The sequence below is a fragment of the Hyaena hyaena genome, unplaced genomic scaffold, assembly GCF_003009895.1.
Source record: "Hyaena hyaena isolate Hyena2069 unplaced genomic scaffold, ASM300989v1 scaffold_276, whole genome shotgun sequence".
Taxonomy (NCBI): domain Eukaryota; kingdom Metazoa; phylum Chordata; class Mammalia; order Carnivora; family Hyaenidae; genus Hyaena; species Hyaena hyaena.
In genome coordinates this window covers 149,766-170,813 of record NW_024080909.1, presented here as the reverse complement: position 1 = coordinate 170,813, position 21,048 = coordinate 149,766, and the positions used below count along the sequence as shown (strand labels likewise).

General features: G+C 37.0%; 1 long non-coding RNA gene across 3 annotated transcripts in view; it reads left to right on the top strand.

The window, feature by feature from the left end:
* The window catches only part of LOC120241078, a 36,730-nt gene extending 18,394 nt beyond the window's left edge, over positions 1-18,336 (top strand). Inside the window, exons 4-9 of one of the 3 annotated variants that reach the window (XR_005530827.1) lie at positions 128-255; positions 2,919-3,028; positions 3,542-3,642; positions 6,326-6,408; positions 12,877-12,960; positions 18,234-18,336. This is a non-coding gene — a long non-coding RNA (uncharacterized LOC120241078). Of the gene's footprint in view, positions 1-127; positions 256-2,859; positions 3,029-3,541; positions 3,643-6,325; positions 6,409-12,876; positions 14,291-18,233 lie in introns of those variants that run through there. The other 2 variants (XR_005530826.1, XR_005530828.1) reach the window with 2 other exon arrangements.
* Positions 18,337-21,048: the final 2,712 nt, after the last annotated feature.

Below are 21,048 nucleotides of genomic sequence, written 5' to 3'. Positions count from 1 at the left end.
TAAAATACCCTGGGCTCTGCTTTTCAAAAACCTACAGTCATCTGTTAAAAAATGATTGACCCTCTCTCCTCTCCCCCACCATCACGGTGTGTGCCTTTGATCTCTTCCTCGCCATGCCTTCTCACAGGACTTTTGGGATCAGCAGCTCTTGGTCAAGAAACAAAAGCAGAATCCTCCCAATTCCCCATGGATTTGAATGAAAACTGCTGATAAAACCAAGTACAACTGCAAAGGAGATGTCGGAGAAGAACCAAGGTGAGTCTACAGGGAATTCCACATGTGATGGCTCACATATTTAAGCTCTGTCAAGGTCACTACCATCTTACCATATCAAACTGAAAAAGTCACCATCATCTGGACAGTTAGGCATATTTTATTGGGAAAAATAATGAATCTTTGTGTTTTTTTTTTTTTAATACCTCTTTGCTAGCAGATTGGTTCAGTAATAAATATGTGAGATCTATTAGTTAAAAAAAATATTTGAAATTAGAAATTTGTCCCAATTCTATCTATTGGCCTTGGCTAAAGAGTTCTATATACACCTACCTTTATTTCCCAGTACTGTGGATTAGGAATGACACAGGCCATCTCTTACTGCATAAATGTGATTATAGATCATTAGAATTCCTGGAGACTCTAATTAAAATTAAAAAATTCTGAAAGGATGAATCTCATTAAAAAAAAAAAAACAAAACACCTGAAATTCTAGTCAGTTTATTTAAAATCTAAAGCATTCCAACTTATTTTCAATTCAGCATAATTTTTTCCCTTTTCCCTGTAATCTCTGATAAATAATCAAAGATACTCTTCTACACATGCATACACATACACACACATGTATAAAAGTGTATAAAACTTTAAAAATTCATAGTATAACAAGAGAAATTGAGACAGCTTGATTTTAATGTCATCTTGTTTAAAGAAATACAGTTCCTGAGATGGTAATGAAAGAGAGCTGATGTCCATCTTTGCTGTTGATTAGCTGGGTCTTGAATTAAATATGTTCAAAGTTCTTTTGCCCATTTCTTAGATTTTTTTCATATTCATTTTGGTAAATTCTGTGGACATTTAAGTATACTTGGTTTAACTCTGTATTTCTATCAATATCTACAAGAACATGAGATGGTTTGAAAGACTGGGGTTAGTAGACAATTATGCCGGAGTCTCTGGCATTTTTGCACATCTTACAGATAGAAGCACTATCTGCTTTTGTTCTAGATTATCTATTAAGGATATTTGTATTGTGAAAAGCCTTGGAAAATACAGATGATATCTCTCTCCAGAGCAAAGGGCAGGCATACTTACTGTCTAGTATAATAAAGTTAATGTCTCTCACTGGGGCAAATGTCAGGCAGGCTTATTGGCCATTATAAAAGATTCATGTTCTCTAAACTCAGGTTTTTTTCTTTCCCCTTTAATCCAATGCATTAAGTATGTAGTTATTACCTGTGTGTGTGTGTGTGTGTGTGTGTGTGTGTGAGTGTGTGTGTGTGTCTCCTTGTAGAGATTAAAAACTGAAGAACCAGCACAAGAAATGTTGATGTTCTGACTCTACTATTACCATGAGTAGTAAATTTTCCTTTGTTTCTGACCCAGGAATCTTGTATCTTATGCCAGCATCTTTGAAACCATGTCAGGCTAATTTATTCACTTGTAAGTGAAGTCCCAGATCCTTTGTTGCTTTTGATAGCTGGGTATTTGTCCAATTAGGAATGCCACATTCCTATTTGTTATAGTACTATTCTTATGTCTATCAGATAATAGGAATATTTTCTTTGTACTGATATACCAAGGAGCTTGTGTTGTAGACCAGGGATTGGAAAACTGCTGCTCACCTGTAGGCCATATCTGGCTTTCCACCTTTCTGGACACAGCCACACATGTCCTTTCCATGTTGTCTATGGCTACTTTCACCTACAACAACAGAGGTGAGGACTTGCAACAGATGCTGTATGGACTGTGAAACCTAAAATATTAATTATCTTGTATTTAGAGAAAAAGCTTGGTGACATCTGTTATAGAGCAGACAAGGCAAAAGTTCAGTCTATCATAAGTTGATTTAGAAATATTTGGAGTAGGGGTGCCTGGGTGGCTCAGTCGGTTAAGCATTCGACTTCAGCTCAGGTCATGATCTTGTGGTTTGTGAGTTTGAGTGCCTTGTCAGGCTCTGTGCTGACAGCTCAGAGCCTGAAGTCTGCTTTGGATTTTGTGTCTCCCTCTCTCTCTGCCCCTCTCCTGCTGGCACAGTTTCTCTCTCTCAAAAATAAATAAACATTAAATAATTTAAAAAAAAATAATTGGAGAGATGATAAAATTGATATTATATGATAGTATGGAAGAAAGCTTAACAGTTAACTATTGATAAACCAATTGACTGTATATACTTCACTTCTACAATGTATTCAACAAATATGTGAGCCACCACCACATACCCAAATCTTTTAAAACTCAGCTCATCCTCTCTCTCTCTGAAGCTGATTCTGATTCAGTATTAGAAAATTCATTTTTTCTCTTCAGAGCTCCCGCAGCACTTCATCTAAACATCTTCTATAACCAATTTCCTACCTTATGTAATATTTACCTACCCATGATTTCTTAGGGTGAAATCCATATCTATAAACAGATTAACAAACTTATTCCCATGATTCAAATTTGGGGTAATGATTCACCTTTAGAGACCTAGAAATTGATTTGAACAAACTCTTTTTTAAAAGTAAAAATCATTAAATAGAATTTTTTCCTATAAGCCTAAATATCAAATTATGCTCTTAAATTAAAAACTTAAATATTTCCTAACACAGTCTTTGTAGATTTCCTTTTGCGATTATAACTTCTTAAAGTCTAATTGCACTTTCTTAGATGGTTTCAACTCAATAATGGAGGAGGGTCGCATAGAACAGAATCATTCCTGTTGGCAGGGGGAAGCATGTAGACATATCAATTCTTCAGAAGGTGATGCTGGACAAGATACAGAAAGAGATGTTACTCTGAGACTGACACAGGCATCTCTCAGAAATAGCAAAAGAATGTGAGCCAACCAGTTCATCCCCAATTGCAAGTTACACTGTCATGGCAGCAGGATTCAGGTAGGTATAAATGGAATACCAAAAGACTGTTAGGTCAAGGTACAGAAGCAGAATCTTAGAGAAGACAGATTCATCCATGTGTCAGGAGTTACCGAGCCAAGTCACTAGGGGAAACATTTTATGGAGAAATAGATGAACGCTCTACAAGAAATTTAGGATACACAATAATAAAAGTAACAACATTACTGAGTACTTGTTAAGAGCCAGGCTCTCTGTTAAGCAACTAAAATGTATCATCTCACTTATCCATCACAAATACTTTATAAGGTAAGGCTAATTGTTACCTCACTTTATAGATGAGAGCAATGGCTAAAGAGATTATGTAATGCTTCAGGTCACATGAGTAGCAAATGACAACGCATGGAGTTTGATTCCAGTTCAAGCACTCCAGAGCACTAACTTTTTTAGTAATTATATTCCACCATCTTCATATGGGCAAATCTGCTTCCCCACAGGCCTCATATGAATGAAAGCTTTAATCATCCACAGCTCTACTGGAGAAAAATCTCACGAAGATGGGGTGTTGAAATAAAGGTATTGATCTACACAGTTTCAGGTACGATTTACCTCTATAGCTCATTTAGTCCCCTGAGACATGTGTTTCTATTCTCAGTTCAACCATCAGGGAGTGGTTCTTCCTGCTCCCCAACCAACTCCATTTGCTGATAACACCACTGCATATATTCATGGTTCACATGTTCTTATTTCCAGCAATCTACTTCTGTGCTAGTCACACTTATAGGCAGAGGATTGTTTCCTGATAGTGGGTCACACTGTTAACATACTTAACACTTTGGAATAAGGAGAAGCAAACTTTGATCTAAATCTTTAAGGTGTGCTAATAATAATTTCAGGCAAATCTCATTATTTCTTGATGCTCTCAGAATACTACAACTCTAAAGTCATTGTGACATATACCAGCTGCTGGTCCAGAGCTCCAGGGTTTCAAACACAGACCAGAACTTCTTCAGAGAAGCCAGCATCTTGGAGGAGGACAAAGGCATGGTGGCGGGAGAGTTCTCAGCAACCGGCACTCATCTCGGTTTTATCTTTTCATTGTGAATCATTTAGTTTTACTCTGAGCTTACAAAAATTGAACTGAAAGAAAAGTAAAACTTTTATAGCCACCAGGATAGGGAGGTGAGAAAGTTTGAGTGAACAGGGAGACAACTTAAAGTAGAAATTCAAGAACAAGCGAGGAAGTAGCCCTTTCATGTAGCACAGAAATTAGAGTTTAAGGTGGAGTGAACTTGTCAAGTTGTTCACCAGGCAGGCATCTCCATCCTATCGGTTTTGGTGTCTTTATTTATAGGTCAAATGTTAACATGGCATCAGGAAATGGAAGTTTTACAATGGATAGCTCTTTGTGATAAGATGTTTTTGGAAAACGTACAGAAACAGGTTTTACAGAAGTCTTCTTGCAGAACAGCCCCAATTATAGTGGGGTTGAATAACTAAGAAAATAACAAGGTGTTCACATTTTAATAACGTTAAGATTAAGTCATAGGTTTGTAGATATTCTTATCCATCCTCATCACAGCTGTAGGGGAAAGTGTTTGTGGAATGTAGGCCTTAGGGAAGGGGCTGCTATATACCATCAGTTAGCAAAGGTATATGTACTAACTTATCTTCTGCCCTTATCTGTTCCTTCTCTCTAAGTTAGACTCTTTGTCTCCAGGCAAGACTTGATTTTTCAGTTATATGCTTTATTGCACTGGAGAGCCAACCATACCTTTAAAGAGTTTAGCTTATTTCCAATACATAGAATAGCCTCTTCGAGTGCATTTACCTTTGTGTCTACTTTTATGATTTCTAGAATAGCTAGGGCATGAAAGACATTTTTGATTAGTTGATTTACATGTTGAGCTGTATGAACATCCTGGACTAACGCAACGGTAGAAACAGAATTGTACATGTAAAGGTCAATCTTTTATGAGTAAGGGTCATTAGCCTGTTTATAGCTCAAGGGAAAGTATGGAGGGAAACAGGACCTTTTGGAGACACTATGTCTGTTCCCATAATCAAAAGAAGTTGTTCCCACAATAAGTTCTTTCACAAGGTGCAATCATCATACCAGGGCCAGAATAAGGGGACAAGTCACTCCCGATATTGATCAATGAGGTACCTTAGGGGTCAGTGCTCAAGCAGAAATAATTGAGTGGGGGTGGATATCGGTCGTCATCTGACTGGCAAGAGACCGTGCAAACTTGCTTTAACCTCACCAGGAGTTTCCTCGACTAGTGGGCTCAGAATGGCTCCCAACACATATGTATACATATACATCCATATATATATACATATATATACATCCATACACATCCATAGGCTGAACCTTGATTTTTGACTTTGGCAGCCAATGGGTGCCATCGGCTTCATAAAGAACAACTGCAAAGTGAGCGTGTGTTTCTTTTTATCCTGCAGTGACAGGGTTTGTTTTGGATATTTTAGCTGGTCCCTACCAGCCCCCACTTCCAGCAGAGTTAAAACTATTTTCAAGGGAAGGGCAAAAGGGATATGCATATTTGACAAAGCTTTTAGCATTATATGTTTAGATAAACATTGTGGTGTCAGTGGGAAATCAGTGATTGTATTTATTTCTGACAACCATAACTAAAAAAGTACCAGTATTTAAGGTTCTGGACTAGATCTTACTTTCTATTTTTGCATATACCCCCTACCTTTAAAAATATCTATGACAGTTACTAGTATATCATAGGAGCTCCCTAAATACTCATTACATTGAGTCACTAGCATGGTGGTTATAGGCTATATGGATTGATGTAGCTATGGCAATAAATATTCATAAACCTAGGGGCAGGATAAAATTATTCTGATTTCTCCTATATCTACGATTCTATACAATAGCTGTAAGATAAACTAAGTTAACTGTATTTTTATTACTTTCACCTGGTGTGTATAGCCCACTAGGAATGTCAGCTGAAATGGATGTCAGCTCTGACCATGAAATTGTCATTGGGTTGATGCCAATTCTCTTCTGAAAACTAACTGGCGGAGCCATACATTTTGTTGGGAGGTTGGCATAATTTATTTGCTAAGAGAATTGTTTATATACCACACCGGATATCACCTTTCTCCTGAAACTGGCTTTTCCTGTGTGTTACATATTTCAGCAGTATCTCCTGGTTTGTAAGAGTGAAGACTTCCTCTTTCATGTCTATTCCATTCTGAACTCCCCGAGTTTCACATTAAGCTTTTTGATTTTTTTTTTTTGTCATTAGGCTCATTTATGAATTACGAATGGATCATGTTCTTTACAGACTTACAAATATTATCTATTATCATCATTTGACATTTCTGAGAGGTAAGTTTTTATGCCTCTAAAAACAAGGCTTCAGGGCACCTGGGTGGCTGAGCCTGCTTGGGACTTCTCTCTCCTTCTCCCTCTCTCTCTACCCCTTCCCTGCTCGCTCACGCTCTCTCTCTCAAAATAAATAAATAAATAAATAAATAAAAGTTTAAAAACAAGGCTTTAATTTCATTATTAAAATTTATCCTCTTAGTTTTTAAAATTTTTTTTCAAGTTCCAACTCAGCAATGTATTAGCTTTTTAACATTAGGTGAATTATTACACTTCCTTTTTTATAATTTTATTTTTTTCCTCAAGACAATTGTACTCTTTAATCCCTATCCCCTATTTCCCCTCCACTTGCCACTCACCTCTGCTCTGGTAACCATCAGTTTGCTCTCTATAATTAAGAGTCTGTTCTTGATTTGTCTCTCTCTCTCTTTTTTTCCTTTGCTTACTTGTGTTATTTCTTAAATTCCACATGAGTGAGATTATATGGTATTTCTTTCTCTGACCTAATTCATTTAACATTATACTCTCTAACTCCATCCATGTTGCTACAAATGGCAAGATTTCATTCTTTTTTATGGCTGAGTGATATTCCACTATATGTATATACCACATCTTATCTTTTTATCTATCAATGGACACTTGGGCTGCTTCCATAGTTTGGCTCTTGTAAATAATGCTGCAATAAGCATAGGGGTGCGTGAATCCCTTTGAATTAGTGTTTTTATATTTTGGGGGTAAATACCCAGTAGTGCAATTCATGGATCATAGGGTAGTTCTATTTTTAACTTTTGGAGGAAACTCCATACTGTTTTCTAGTGGCTACACCAATTTGCATTCCCACCAACAGTGTAAGAGGGTTGGTTCTCCGTCCTCGACATCCTCACCAACACTTGTTGTTTCTTGTGTTTTTGATTTTAGCCATTCTGACATGTATGAGGTAAAATCTCATCATGATTTCAATTTGCATTTCCCTGATGATGAGGATGTTGAGTGTCTTTTCCTCTGTCTGTTGGCCATCTGGATGTCTTCTCTGGAGAAATGTCTGTTCATGTCTTCTGCCTATTTTTTTTTTTAATTGAATTGTTTTTTGGTTGTTGAGTTGTGTAAATTTTTTTTTTTTTAATATATTTTGGATACCAACCCTTTATGGGACATACCATTTGCAGTGTCCTCTCCCAATTAGGTTGCCTTTTAGTTTTGTTTATTGTTTTTTTTTTGTGTGAAGAAGCTTTTTATTTTGATGTAGTCCTGGTAATTTATTTTTGCTTTTATTTCCCTTGCCTCAGGAAATATGTCTAGAAAAATGTGCTACATAAGCTTTTTGAATCTTTACCTTCTTTTAACTACTAATACCAGCAATTTAATTTAGACCATTTTTAGTTCTGATTTGAGACACTGCAATAAATTTCCAATTGGCTTTCTTACGTCTAGAGTTTGCCCTCTCCAATACAACTTACAGTTCTGCTGGACATATCTTCTATATGTGCTATTTGTCCAAAAACAATTTAATGACTCCCAATTGCCTAGTACATAGGCAAAGAGTATTACTATTCAAACATAATAGTAAATACTTCAAATATTTTTAAGAATGGCTTCCTAGACATCAGCGTTATCCCTACCCAATAGAATACTCATTGATATGATCGAGATACATCAGCCCTCAGAGTCCCATTTCTTTGATTTAAAAATAAAGGAAGTGAACCTGTTTCTTTGTGGCTTACTGTTCATAGGGTAAAATTTATAGTCCTTATTAAATGCCTCAAATTTCTTGCTATACCCAGAACATGATCTATACCAGAAGGTTCCTAGACATTTTTAGGATATGGACCCCTTATGAGATTTTATTTTTAAGAGAGAGAGCAAATAGGGATGGGATAGAGGGGGAGGGAGAGAAAGAATCCCAAGCAGGCTTAGCATGGAGCTTGATGGGGCTCTGTCTAGCAACCATGAGATCACGACCTGAACTGAAATCAAAAGTTGGATGCTTAACTGTCTGAGGCACCTGGGCACCCCTGGACCCCTTATGAGATTTTGATAAAAGCTCAGGATCCTACCAACAGAAGATAACATACAGAATTCATGGCATGAGTTTGTGGAGTCTTTGATGATCTACGGAATTGCCCTGTACTTTCTTCCTTTAACACCATTTCCTCCTTTTTACACCATTCCATGGATCTACACTTTCCAACATACCTCAGGAAGATTTCTGAGATCTATTTCAGATGTGACATCCTCTACTGTCTTTTTAAATGTCACTATTTGGACATGAATGGCCTATTCTCTAAACTGGCATAGAATTTCATGTGTGCTTTCTTCATAATAAAAAATGACATTCTTCCTCATATTTTAATTATTTGTGTTCTACTCTAATTCTCTCCATTATGTTGCAAAACCCTTGAAAACAAGACTAGTGTCATCCTTCACACCATGGTATCCACCCTGACCTAGACTGTAAACATCAGAGATATTCAGTGCCCATTTATAAAATCAATGAATCAATGAAGAGTTAAGACAGCAGTTTCGAAAGCTATAATCAAACTTTTTATTTCCTGGTGTATTTTTTGTTCTTTAATAAAAGTAACTTAGGAAACACCCTAACAATAAATAACTGAAAACAAAAGGTGAATATAGGCCATTGGGCAGTTGTAGAATTTCATGAAATATTTCTGAGAGAGAATGCATTTTGTCCAGATTCTGTGGTAAAACAATGTTACTCCCTAAATACTAAGGTCAACTTCAACCATGAGTTCTGTTTTATATTTGTAATTCAAAATATTCAACTCTGAAGGACGCTTTTTCTTTTTTTTTTAATTTGGAGAAAATAAAACTCATTCCCTTAGCTCCTCAAAGTGATACTGTGTACTTTACAGATGACTGAGTGTTCATAGAGCACTCTGCAAAAGCACCATTTTCTGACCAAGGTAGTGGTCGGTGTTCTGATGAGTAAGTAAATAACCCTGTCTTACTGTGCATTTATTACCCCAAGGGAAATAGGCCTTACACATTCTCTCCTATTAGGTTGCACTCTTAGTCCTAAGATAGTCACATGAGAGTTAAGTTCTCTGATTAAATGACAATATTCCTTGATTTCCTGATCTACAGACCACTACTCCCATTGGGAGCTGGATATACCCTGCCTTACAGAGAATCTATTTTGACCTCTCTAAGTTAGCTTGTCCATAGGTCCATGACCTTAGGAATCCAACATTCCACAGTCAGTAGGAGTTAAAGCTAAAATCCTCCCCTCCTACATGACCTTTAGTAAGATGAAAGTGCCAATTCTTGATTTCGGCTTAGGTCATGATCTCACAGTTCATGAGTTTGAGAACTGCATTGGGCTCTATATTGACAGTGTAGAGTCGGCTTGGGATCCTGTCTCTCTCCTCTCTACACCCCTCTCTCACTATAAGTAAATAAATGAATTTTTAAAGGAAAGATGAAAATTGTATTCATTATATGACTCATGCATACAATCTCAAATATACTTATTACATATATTCCTTCGACATATTAATAGAAATTTTTTAAAATATATTTTTTAACTAAATTGATGGGGAGGTATAATCTAGACACTCCCCTTTATTTGGAGATGAAGTGTGAATACAGGTGAGCAATATTTGGAATAAAAAATAATCTAGGGGCACCTGTGTGGGACACCTGTGTGGCTCAGTTGGTTAAGCATCCAACACTTAATTTCGACTCAGGTCATGATCTCATAGTTCATGGGATTGAGCACTGGGTCAGGCTCTGAGCTGATAGCTTGGGGCCTGCTTGGGATTCTCTCTCCCTCTCTCTCTCTCTCTCATTCTCTCTTTCAAAATAAATAAATAAATAAATAAATAAATAAACAAACAAACAAAACATTTAGTAAATAATCTAATCTAAGCTCATACTTCTAACCCTGATGTCAAGGAAAAAGCCACAGGCAGCAATGTGGTGGCTCTATCAGTGTAAGAAAGGCCCAAAAAAGAATGCATGCTCCTTAAAATAAAACTATTGTAATTTTTATTTTGAAGGAGCTGGAGTCATAGTAACAGGAGGGATAGACTTATCTCAAGTGAAACCATGCTGTGTTGTGTCTGAGGGAGCATATCACTGGCCTTGCTTAGGAGCAATGGCTCCCTAGGTCAGCTAATGAGTTAATTTCACCAGCCCTGCTGCAGTGGCACTTGAACTGACTTTGGCAGGCACCAAAGAGAAGTATGAACTCCATAAAACAAAGGCCTGCACAGGGTCAAGGGAGAAAGGGTCTTGGTGCAGAGGAGGAGGATTTATGAACAGCCTTCTTTGGGTCCACATTTTGAAAGCTTAACTGTGTGACCCTTCTCTGATACTCAGTACAAGGGAATTAAGAAGTTAAATACAGGGATACCTGAGTGGCTCAGTCAATTAAGTGTCCCACTTCAGCTCAGGTCATGATCTCATAGTTTGTAGGTTTGAGCCCCGCATCAGGCTCTGTGCTGACAGCTCAGAGCCTGGAGCCTGCTCCAGATTCTGTGTCTCCTTCTCTCTCTGTCTGTTTCTTAATAATAAATGTTAAAAACTTAAAAAAAAAAAAAAAAAGAAACTAAATACAGTTTCTTTAGCAAGAAATCACAAATAATTATTGTTATAGGGCTGTTGTTTCTCCAATATTCACGTGTTGAAACCTTAACTAAAAAGGTGATGGCATTAGCAGGTGGGGCTTTGGGAGGTACTTAAGTCATGAACCGTCATGAAAGGGATTTTAGTACCCCTATAAAAACAGATGCCAAACAGCTCTTTCCCTCATTTTCTACCACATAAGGATATAATGAAGGGCAACTATCTGTAATCCAGTAGAGCGTTCCCAGCAGACTTGACCATGCTAGCATCCTGACTTCAGACTTCTAGGCTCCTGACCAGTGAGAAATAAATTTATGTTGTTTATAAGCCACTTAGTCTATAGTCTATGGTATTTTTCTTCAGCAGCCTGAACTAAGATGACTGTATATATACATATATATATACACAAAATTAACACATGCATGCATTAATATCATATAAATTGTATATACTCTTTGGAGATATACTTGAGTGCTGACTAGAACACTCTATGTCCTTCCACTGAGTTTGTTTTGTGTTTAGTCAGACCAAGACCAGACAGTAGAATCTGTTTTGGTGCAAGATGGTGACCATTTCCTATCTCCATCATCTTGCTCAGTCCAGACAGAAATTAAAATGCACTGCTCCCACACCCATTGAATAAACAATTACTAAGCAGGGTCACTGTAGGTGCTGACAGCAGTAAGAAAACTCAATCCCCTCAGGTGAGGACTGCAACCTGGCATAACAGGAAAGGGCTTCTCAGGCCCGAGTCACCCTGGGAGCTTTTAGGAATGATGCAAGGATGCAAGGTTCTCAGGTAGGAGGAGAGATCCCTAAGAAAACAGTCCGCACAGTCTGTGACTGTTATTCGTTTAACTTTCATACAACTCCCCACTTCACACAATAGATACTGGCATTACTATAACACCTTTCTTTTGCAGAATTTAACCATTAGGGCTCACAGAGAGAGAGAGAGAGAGAGAGAGAGAGAGAGAATTTCCAGCTTTTGGACAGAACTCTATGTGAGAGAAGTTCTTCATGAGAGGAAAGTCTGAGCTTCAGTCAAAATGGCTTAGGGTCTTTTACCAGGATGAGTTTTGGCCTGGGGATCCCAGGGGACAAAGTCGGGGGCATGGTCAAGTCTGTATTCTCCTCTCCTGAAAGGCTGAATCCCCTAAGGATGAGGTTTTAGAGTTGGCTTAATTGTGAGTGCTTTATTGTGGAATTTGTTAAGGTCGGAAGTAACTTTCCCTTCTTATGAAGTAATCATATCCTCTTACCTTCCCTCCTGGCCACAGTGGGCACAACTCTGCATTTGGGGAAGAAACCAGTTAGGGACCTTTACTCAGGCAGCCACATGCTTGTTTGCTCAATAGAATAGAGGGGATCTGGCCATTATGGCCCTCATCAACTACTGAGTAACTATGTGACCAAGAAGATAGCTTTTCCTCTCTGCTAGTATTCTAGGAACTAGTATGCTTTCTTTGGGCAAATATCAAGACTAGATTTGGGGGCACCTCGGTGGCTCACTTTGTTAAGTATCTGACTCTTAATTTTGGCTCAGGTCATGATCTCAATGATATCAGCACAGAGCCTGCTTGGGACTCTCTCTCTCTCTCTCTCTCTCTCTCTGTCCCTCCCCCACTCAAAAGACGAGATCTGTCAGACGTAGAAAAGGCAGTTGATCTGTGCAAGGTGTTCAGAACCCCCAATTTCCTGGGATAGCTGGAAGCAGTCTCCTGGCCTGTGACATTTTCATTTAGCTGAAGGGTTACCTAGGTATCACACTGTTCATGAGGCCATCCAGTATGTAGCTCTCTGGTTAAAAAATAAATATGTAAAATAAATAGAGATGTAGATATTCTTTTTTTCTTTTGCTATTTAAAATTCTTTATTTTTCAACAGGATTCACTAAAATTGGAACTCAGTATTACTGAAAACTAAAAGGCTGGAAAAAGAGACAAAACGCTTTTCCAAAACTGCCAAAAGGTGTGTCTCAGTGCTCTATGGACAGAAGTGGGCACCCATCTTACAGGCTGGTAGAAGTTATTTTGGGTAGACCCTCATGGTCAAACAGTGCAATACCCACTTATTTTCCTTAGATTAACTCTGGATATTGGCAAAGTAATCTAAAGGAAAGTACTTCAAACTGAGATATTGTTTTGTTTATTCATGTAAAAGTATGTTCTATAGTAGGGATGCAATGGTGGTTATCACAACAAAAGAAAATTTAATGTGGGTAACATTTCTAGTTTTCCACATTTGTGGGGTTGGAGTCATTCCTTTCCTCCCTGCAGAAGCATACCCAGACACTGCAATCCTTTGACTTTCTAACTGATTTAAGGAACACACTGTAAACCAGAAGAGAGGCCTATTGATACTACAGTACTTTTGAACTGGTCACTTCCACATTTACCGAATCTCTGAAAAGACTGAAATGAACATAAGAGTCCATGAAATACAACACTCTTATTATCAAATGCTCTGCCTCATCCAACTCTTCCCAGCGCAGAAGAACTGTGTTCTCTCTTTAGGGTGACTCTACACCCTCATTTGGCACTTTGCATCTGAATCTTTATATTTGCATGCATTCCCTTAGCAACACATTGTAATTCAACTCAATTCAATCCCACTTGGTTTAAAATATTTATTCTGTACCTATTACCTGTCAGGGACTGTGAGAAGTATTGGTGATAAATACCTGAGACATGGTCCCTGGCTTCTTATAAACAGCTTAATATATAGATGAGGAGGCTGGCACATGATCCGAGTTTAGTGGGATAAGTGCAACCACAGAAGTATGACCGATGGAACAGGTAGCAGCGTAGAAGTAACAGGGCTGAAGGCACAGGTGTCGAGACATGGTTCTTACAGATGTGACATTTGTGATAGGCTCTGGGACCAGTTGATGGTCCTTAGGCAAGGGTAGGAGAAAGATAATTCTATTTTAAGCAGAAAGAAAGCACATGCAAAGGACTAGAACATGTCATATTTGACCCATTTGGGGAAATGCGAGTAGTGCAGCACCAATAGAGCATATACTTTAAAATAATGGAGATCAACAGGAGATGATACTTGGACTCAGATGATTAAAGAGAGGTTTTGTATGTTATGCTAAAAAGCTTGGATTTTATCCTAAGGCCAGAGGACATTAATGCAATGATTTGTACAGGTAAGCGACAGAAATTACTATTATTTTTTTGGTAAAGTGTGGAAAATGTTTTAGAGGAGGTGTATGTTGTAGAATGTATGTTAAAACCTAATCTGCAATGGGGCACCTGGTTGGCTCAGTTGGTAAAACATGTGACTCTTGATCTCAGGGTTGTGAATTCAAGACCCACACCAGGGGTAGAGATTACTTAAAATAAAAACCTAATCCCTAATGTGATGTTATTAGGAGGTAGGACTTTTGGGAGTTGATGAGGTCATGAGGTGGGAGGCCTCATGAATAGGGTCAACAACTTCATAAAAGAAACCGCAGAGGGTTCTCTCCCCACTTCTGTCATGTGAGGACACAAGAAGATGTCAGGAAGTGGGTACTTATCAACCACAGACTCTGCTGGTACCTTGCTCTTGGACTTCCCAGCCTCCATAATTGTGAGAAATAAATGTTTGTTATTTAAGATACTCAGTTTATGGCATTTTTGTTACAGAACCTGAATGGGTTAAGACAATGTGTTTGGGCAGTAGATACAATTAGAAATGACTAAGGAGGAAGGAGCTGGGCATAAAGAACTATATAGTGACATAATCTAAAGAACTTGGTAAATGGGAGGGTTGGCAATGGAGAGGCATCTGAACTCATCCCCAAGTTTCTGCGTTGGATATCGTGGTGAATGCTGGAGCCAGTACAAGGAAAAGAATAAGATAGGAGATAGAGAAGCCTTATGGAGATGAAAATGAAAAGTTTGTGTTGGGTCTTTAAAGTTTTCCCCTTTCTACTGGTGGGATGAGACAAATGCCCAGCAAGCAATCACAAGTGTAGATGTGGAATGCCAGGAAGAAGCCTGGGTGTGTGTCCCCCAAGCCCGCCACCTGGCCCTGCCACTGCGGCTATTCATTTCAGGCTTTGATAATGATAGTAATGATGGTGCTAATGAGGAAGCAGCTTTAATCAGATGTGTACTTTATCAGCATATGACATAGTTTAAGTAAGAATGATTTTTTTTTTTTTTTCCTGAGGATGGGCTTAAAACATTTTGGATGGCTCCATTCAATTATTCACTGTCTTTGTTTTGTCATTTCCTTTGATGTGTTCTTTGTGTGCACTGGGAGACTCTAACTAGACTCTCCTGGGAGACACAGGGTCCATGAGGCGGGCTGAGGCTGCCCACAGGGTACCACAGCTCCAGCTGTTGCCATGAGAAAACAGCTGTCTCCAGAGCATTAGGACGGTTTAGTCACTCAAGACTGACGGAAAAGATAATATTGCTTTAAAAACCATCATCCACTCACATTAATCATCCTTTGCTTCAGGCACTCTACCAAGTGTTGGGTTCTTTATTTATTTATCTCCATTCCAGCAGACCAGTCACCTATCCAGTTCAACATGTAAAACCTCCAGTAATATACTTATTTGTATGTACTGACAACAGAAGTATTATATGTTGTGATAAGCATAAGACCATTATCTCAAATTGATCAATTATATTTCAGAGAGACTATTATTATTAGTAACAAATCAACTGATTCCCCATATTAGATAGTTTCATCAGGTGGTAATACGGGATCTAGAATTGTTTTGGTCAATTGGCTATCAAAATTAAAGAAGGCTGTCTGTCTCATTGAAGATAGCCAGGAAATGTCTTTTGTCTCATGCATACCGGTTGGGTACTCAATGAGCTAATGTGACACCCAACCTTATGGCTGGGAAACAAATAATGAATGCACAGCTATTGGGAGACTGGCCATGGCCATAGTCAGACTTAGCTCTGACTGGCACCAGCCTAAACCAGGGTGGCAATGAGGAGCTGAGAAAGCAGAATTCAGTACTACTAGCCAAAAACTACTAGTTTGATAGAAGTCAAACAAACAAACAAACAAACAAACAAAAAAACCCAGAAACACAGGAGAGACAGGAAGAGCTATCGGAAGAAAAGGTGTCATCAAAAGGAAGTTCCTTCACCTGATCATACCTTATTCTTGACTGTTTTATGTGAACTTTCCTAGACTTACTTTTTTGTTGTTGTTGAAATTTTTATTTGTTTTTGTCCTACCTATTCCCTGCATTCTGTTGGTTATTCTTCATTTTCTAGAAAATGATGGTTAAAATGGATGGGATTAATCCCTTGGATGGGATTTATAATCTAGTATGGAAGATAGAATATGCATGTAAATAATCACATTGCCAAGTGGAATGAAAAGGACTAAATGCCTGAAAACTATAATGGAAGCTCAATAGCAGAAGGAATTACTCCTAGATGAGAAACATGGAAAGGACACAGTGGCAACATTTTTAGCTGGGCAATGAATCATGGTTAGTGTCGTAGTAGGCAGAGGCATACAGTGGAATGTATTAGTGAAGACTCAGTAGTGGCAAAGCAAATAGCAGATTAAAATAGCAGATTAAACATACAAATTTATGACAAAATTGTCTGGAGAGAATTTGGTAATCTTAAAATCTTTTAGTTTGTTTTTGTACATGAATTTAATTTTATCATCTCCATAATTTTCTCAGAAAATACCAAGACCCTCAATTAAAACCCTATACATTTAATTATTATATGAATTCCAAAAAACATTGAAACATTTTTAATGCTCTGTAAATAAAATATAGGCTCAAGTGGTATTTGATTGTGGATAATTATAGTCATATGTTTATTCTTTTGACTTATCAGTTGAGATTTTATTAGGTATGGTCCTTTAATTGTAGAGAAAACTATTATAATCGTAATGTGGTATTTTTGCATTAGGAGCCTACCAAGTTAAGTTTACTTCATTTAAACATAACTTTATATTATCCAAATTGTAGGTTATCATTTTTGTGAGTGAAACTGAGCGCCAGAGCAAAGATAAGACATATATGTCCAAATCTACCATTTCATATATAAATGGACCAATTTAAAAGAAGTACCTGTTCAAAAAGTACCTGTTCAGTACTTCACCTAAATTTATGTTTGGGTTGTCCACCATTTTCTTATTGTTTTATTAGACTTCATTATACATTCTGTATATAAGTCCTTTATAGAACATGTATTATAGATATATCAAATTCTCATTACTTGCAATAATTATGTTCTTAAAGTCATATAAGCACTGAATTGATGAATGCCAAATTATTACTCCTGGGGGACATACAGGATTGGTTTCCTGCAAGACACTAGGCACAACATTTTTGTCTACTGATCAATACATTACCTTGTTTTACGTATTTTCTCTTTAAAGACACCCCATCTGATATATTGTTGATTCATTAGCATGAAACACACAGCCAAAAGTACTGTAACTCATGCCTACAGAGTTTACTAATACACTTTCTATGTAAAGCACAAAACAGCCCTTCTCTCATTTAGAAACACGAAACAGCACTTTAGCACTAGGCGATGGAGCCCATTGGAAACAACAAAATAACAAAACAAGTTCAACAATGCAAAAAAAAAATATGGTACTAAACAAACTGCAAAAAGGACACTTGTTTAGAACATGAGGGCTGGAAGAAGAAGGCAGCATGTCTCTATGTTTGACCTCAGCTGGGACCATGCATGCTAGGTAACTCAAATTTTCTGCCACTCTGTTCATGTCTATGAATGGCCTTAAAAGCACTGGCAGTATTTAATCTGAGGTTACAAATAAAAATTAGCGTAAAGCAAATTCACAAATGTGAAATCAATGAAAAATAAAGAATGGCTGTACCTTACTCTGTGGTTTGCTCTTTTATTCTCTTATTGTTGTCTTTTAAACAGAAGCTCTTAATTTCAATATGGTCCAGGCTAGCAAGATTTTCTTTTATGATTAATGCTTTATGTGTCATGTTTAAAAGATCTTTGGCTACCTCAGGATCATGAAGAGATTCTCTCATATTTTCTTCTATAGTTTTAATATTTTGCCTTTCCATATTTAAATGCATAAGTCCATCTGGAGCCGAGTTTTAATATATGGTAGGAGATAGGTCTTATTTCTTTTCTTTATGGATATCCAATTGATTCATACACTTATTGTGAGGATTATTCTTTCCTCACCACACTGCAGTATCCACTTTGTTATAAATCAGTTGACTATATATGTTCATTTACTTGTGAACTCACTGTTCTCCATTTATCTAGGCATCTGTCCTTGCCCCAGTAGAATGTGGTATTTTGATTACTGGAGGTTAAAAATAAGTATTGGCAAAACAAACAAACAAGCCAAAAAAAAAAAAGGGAAACACCCAAATGTAAGTATTGGCGGCTTTTAGTATAAAACTTTTTCTTCTAGACTATCTTAGACTATTTATTCCAGATAAATTTTAGAATATGCTCAACAATACTGCCACACACACACACACACACACATACACCAAAAAAAAGAAAAAAAAAGGAAAAAAAGAAAAGAAAAAGAAAAAAGAGGAAGAAAGAAAAAAGTAGAGAAATACTGTGGGTCTGACTGAGATTGCACTGAATCTATAGCTTAATTTGGGAAGAATTTGAGATATTGAGTCAGCCAATTCAAGTACTCAAGGTACTTATTTATATTTTCTTTAATTGTATTCAGCCACATCTAGCAATTGTAGTAAAGAATTCTTGTGTTATGTTTTAGATTCATTTGATGTTTTCTGAAGCTATTATAAATGAAATTTTTAAAGTTACTTTTTGTGTTTTGCTAATATATAAAAGTACAACTTTTGCATAAAGGCATTATATCCAATTACCTTCTAATTTCACTTTTTAATACTGATGTTTTTGAGATCTTTGTGTTTTTTTACACATACAAGTTTATCATGTGCAAAAAAATGGTATTCTATTATTTTTCCCTTCCTTGCATTTTTTATCTCTGTCTTGTCTTATAGTAATTGCTGGGACCTAAAATATGATAGATAAAACTTGTGATAAGGGCCATCTTTGTCTCCTTCCCAAACACAGGAAAATCTATACAATATTTCACTATTAATTATACACTTGCTATAGGGTATTTCTAGATTTTTCTCCATCAGATTAAGGAACTCGGCATCTATGATTGATTTGGTAAGAGGTTTTGAGCCTAAATAAATGTTGAATTTTACCAAAGGCTTTTTCTTCATCTCTTGAAAGATAAGATTTTTCTCTTTCTTTTCTCCTGTCAGTGTGGTGAATGACACTGATTTCCTCAAATGTTAAACAACTAAGTAAGAATTCCTGAAATAAATTCAACTTGGTCAAGATGTGTTATCCCCTTACATATCGCTAGAACCTGTTTTCAAATTTAAAAATTTTTGCATCGATACTCATTATAGGTTATAGCTCATGATATTCCATTCCTACAATATCATTTATAATTTTTGATATCAAGATTATTATTTTAGATTGGATTCCCCAGAAAAAAAGATTTCAAGACAGAGATCTGCCAGCAAATGAACTTCTTTGGATAAGTGAGGAAAGTGGTAGTGGGTAAAAAGGAAGGAATTGTTGTGAAACAGTCACAACAGAGGTCTCACACAACCCAGAGGAGATCATGATCCAGGACGATCTTCAGCATTTATTCTTCTGTAAGGTCTGTGTGCTGGGCATTTAGACCTTTCCCTCTGGTCACTAGAAATTCCTCTAGGGAGACTAAACTGAGAGCTATAGGCTGCCAACACTCAAATCAATGAGGGAATCAGTGACTGTCAAGAATTTAGCATGATATCCACTACAATTCTGTCAGCCTCATGAAATGAAATGATGTTACCTCCTTTTATAGTCTCTGGAAAACTTTGATATTCCTGTTCCCTTCCATGTTTGGAAGAATTCACTGGTTAATATATTTGAATGTAGGAAGAACTTAAATTACAGTTTTAATATCTTTAATATGGGTATAAGTACTCAGATTTTCTATTATTTGTGCCAATTCCATGACTTGTTTTTTTTTCTAGAAATAGGACATTTCATTTACATTTTACTATTTATTTGGATTAACAAAATATTTTAATCTTCTTTTTTTACTTTCTCCACTATTTGCTTGATCATTTTACATTTTCCCCACAGTTCTTTAAGTAGTGAAATGGTGCTACCTGGCTGCCATGTTACAGAGATGGTTGTGTGTTGAGGAATGACAGGAGCTGAGTTCTCATTCCTACAAATATAAGGGATTGACTTCTTCCCAAAACAGTGGCCTTGAGAGAGAATCCTGAACCTCAGATCTTGAGCCCTGGACAACACTGATTTCAGCCTGAGCAGACGACAAAGTTAACGCTTGTTGGACTCCTGGCCCAAGAAAAATGTAAAATAATTTTTTTTTTTTTGTTATAAGCTCCTGGGTTTGTGCTAATTGGCACAGATAGAAAATATGTTCAGTGACTACATTACAAAGCTTAATGGACAATTCTTTTCTCATATTTTAAAATTAACCAGATTATGCAACTTTAACACTATTTAAATCTTTAATAAAGGTTGTCTTTTTGTTATATTTTTAGTGCCATAAGATTGTTATTTTCATGGTTTACACTTCCAATGCTCATGTAGATTTGCTCACACATCTGCCATTTTCTTTCCTCTTTATTCCTTCTTATATTTCATGCTATTCACCTAAAATATGTCACTTCTGACTAGTATATATACTGCAGACTTTTCTTTTAGTGACTTCATCTTATGAAAAACTCACTTTTTGCTTGCCTGAAAATCTCTTTTCTTTATCGTCCTCTCATTTTGAAAGGCATTTGTGTCTAGTATAGAATTCTAGATGAACTTTTTTTCAGCACATTGAAGATACGAATCCAGTAACTTCTGATTTTCATTGTTGCTGTTGTGACGTCAGCTAGTAATCTGCCTTTCAAATCCTTTTCTTATTAATGAATGTTCTTTGTCTTTGTTGCTGCTTCTTTTCTCTTTTAAGGGGCTCACCTCATTATGTCAGTACCCCCTTTCTCCAGGATAATCTCCCTTTCGAGCAATCAAAGTCAAAAGATTAGGAGCCTCCATTACATCT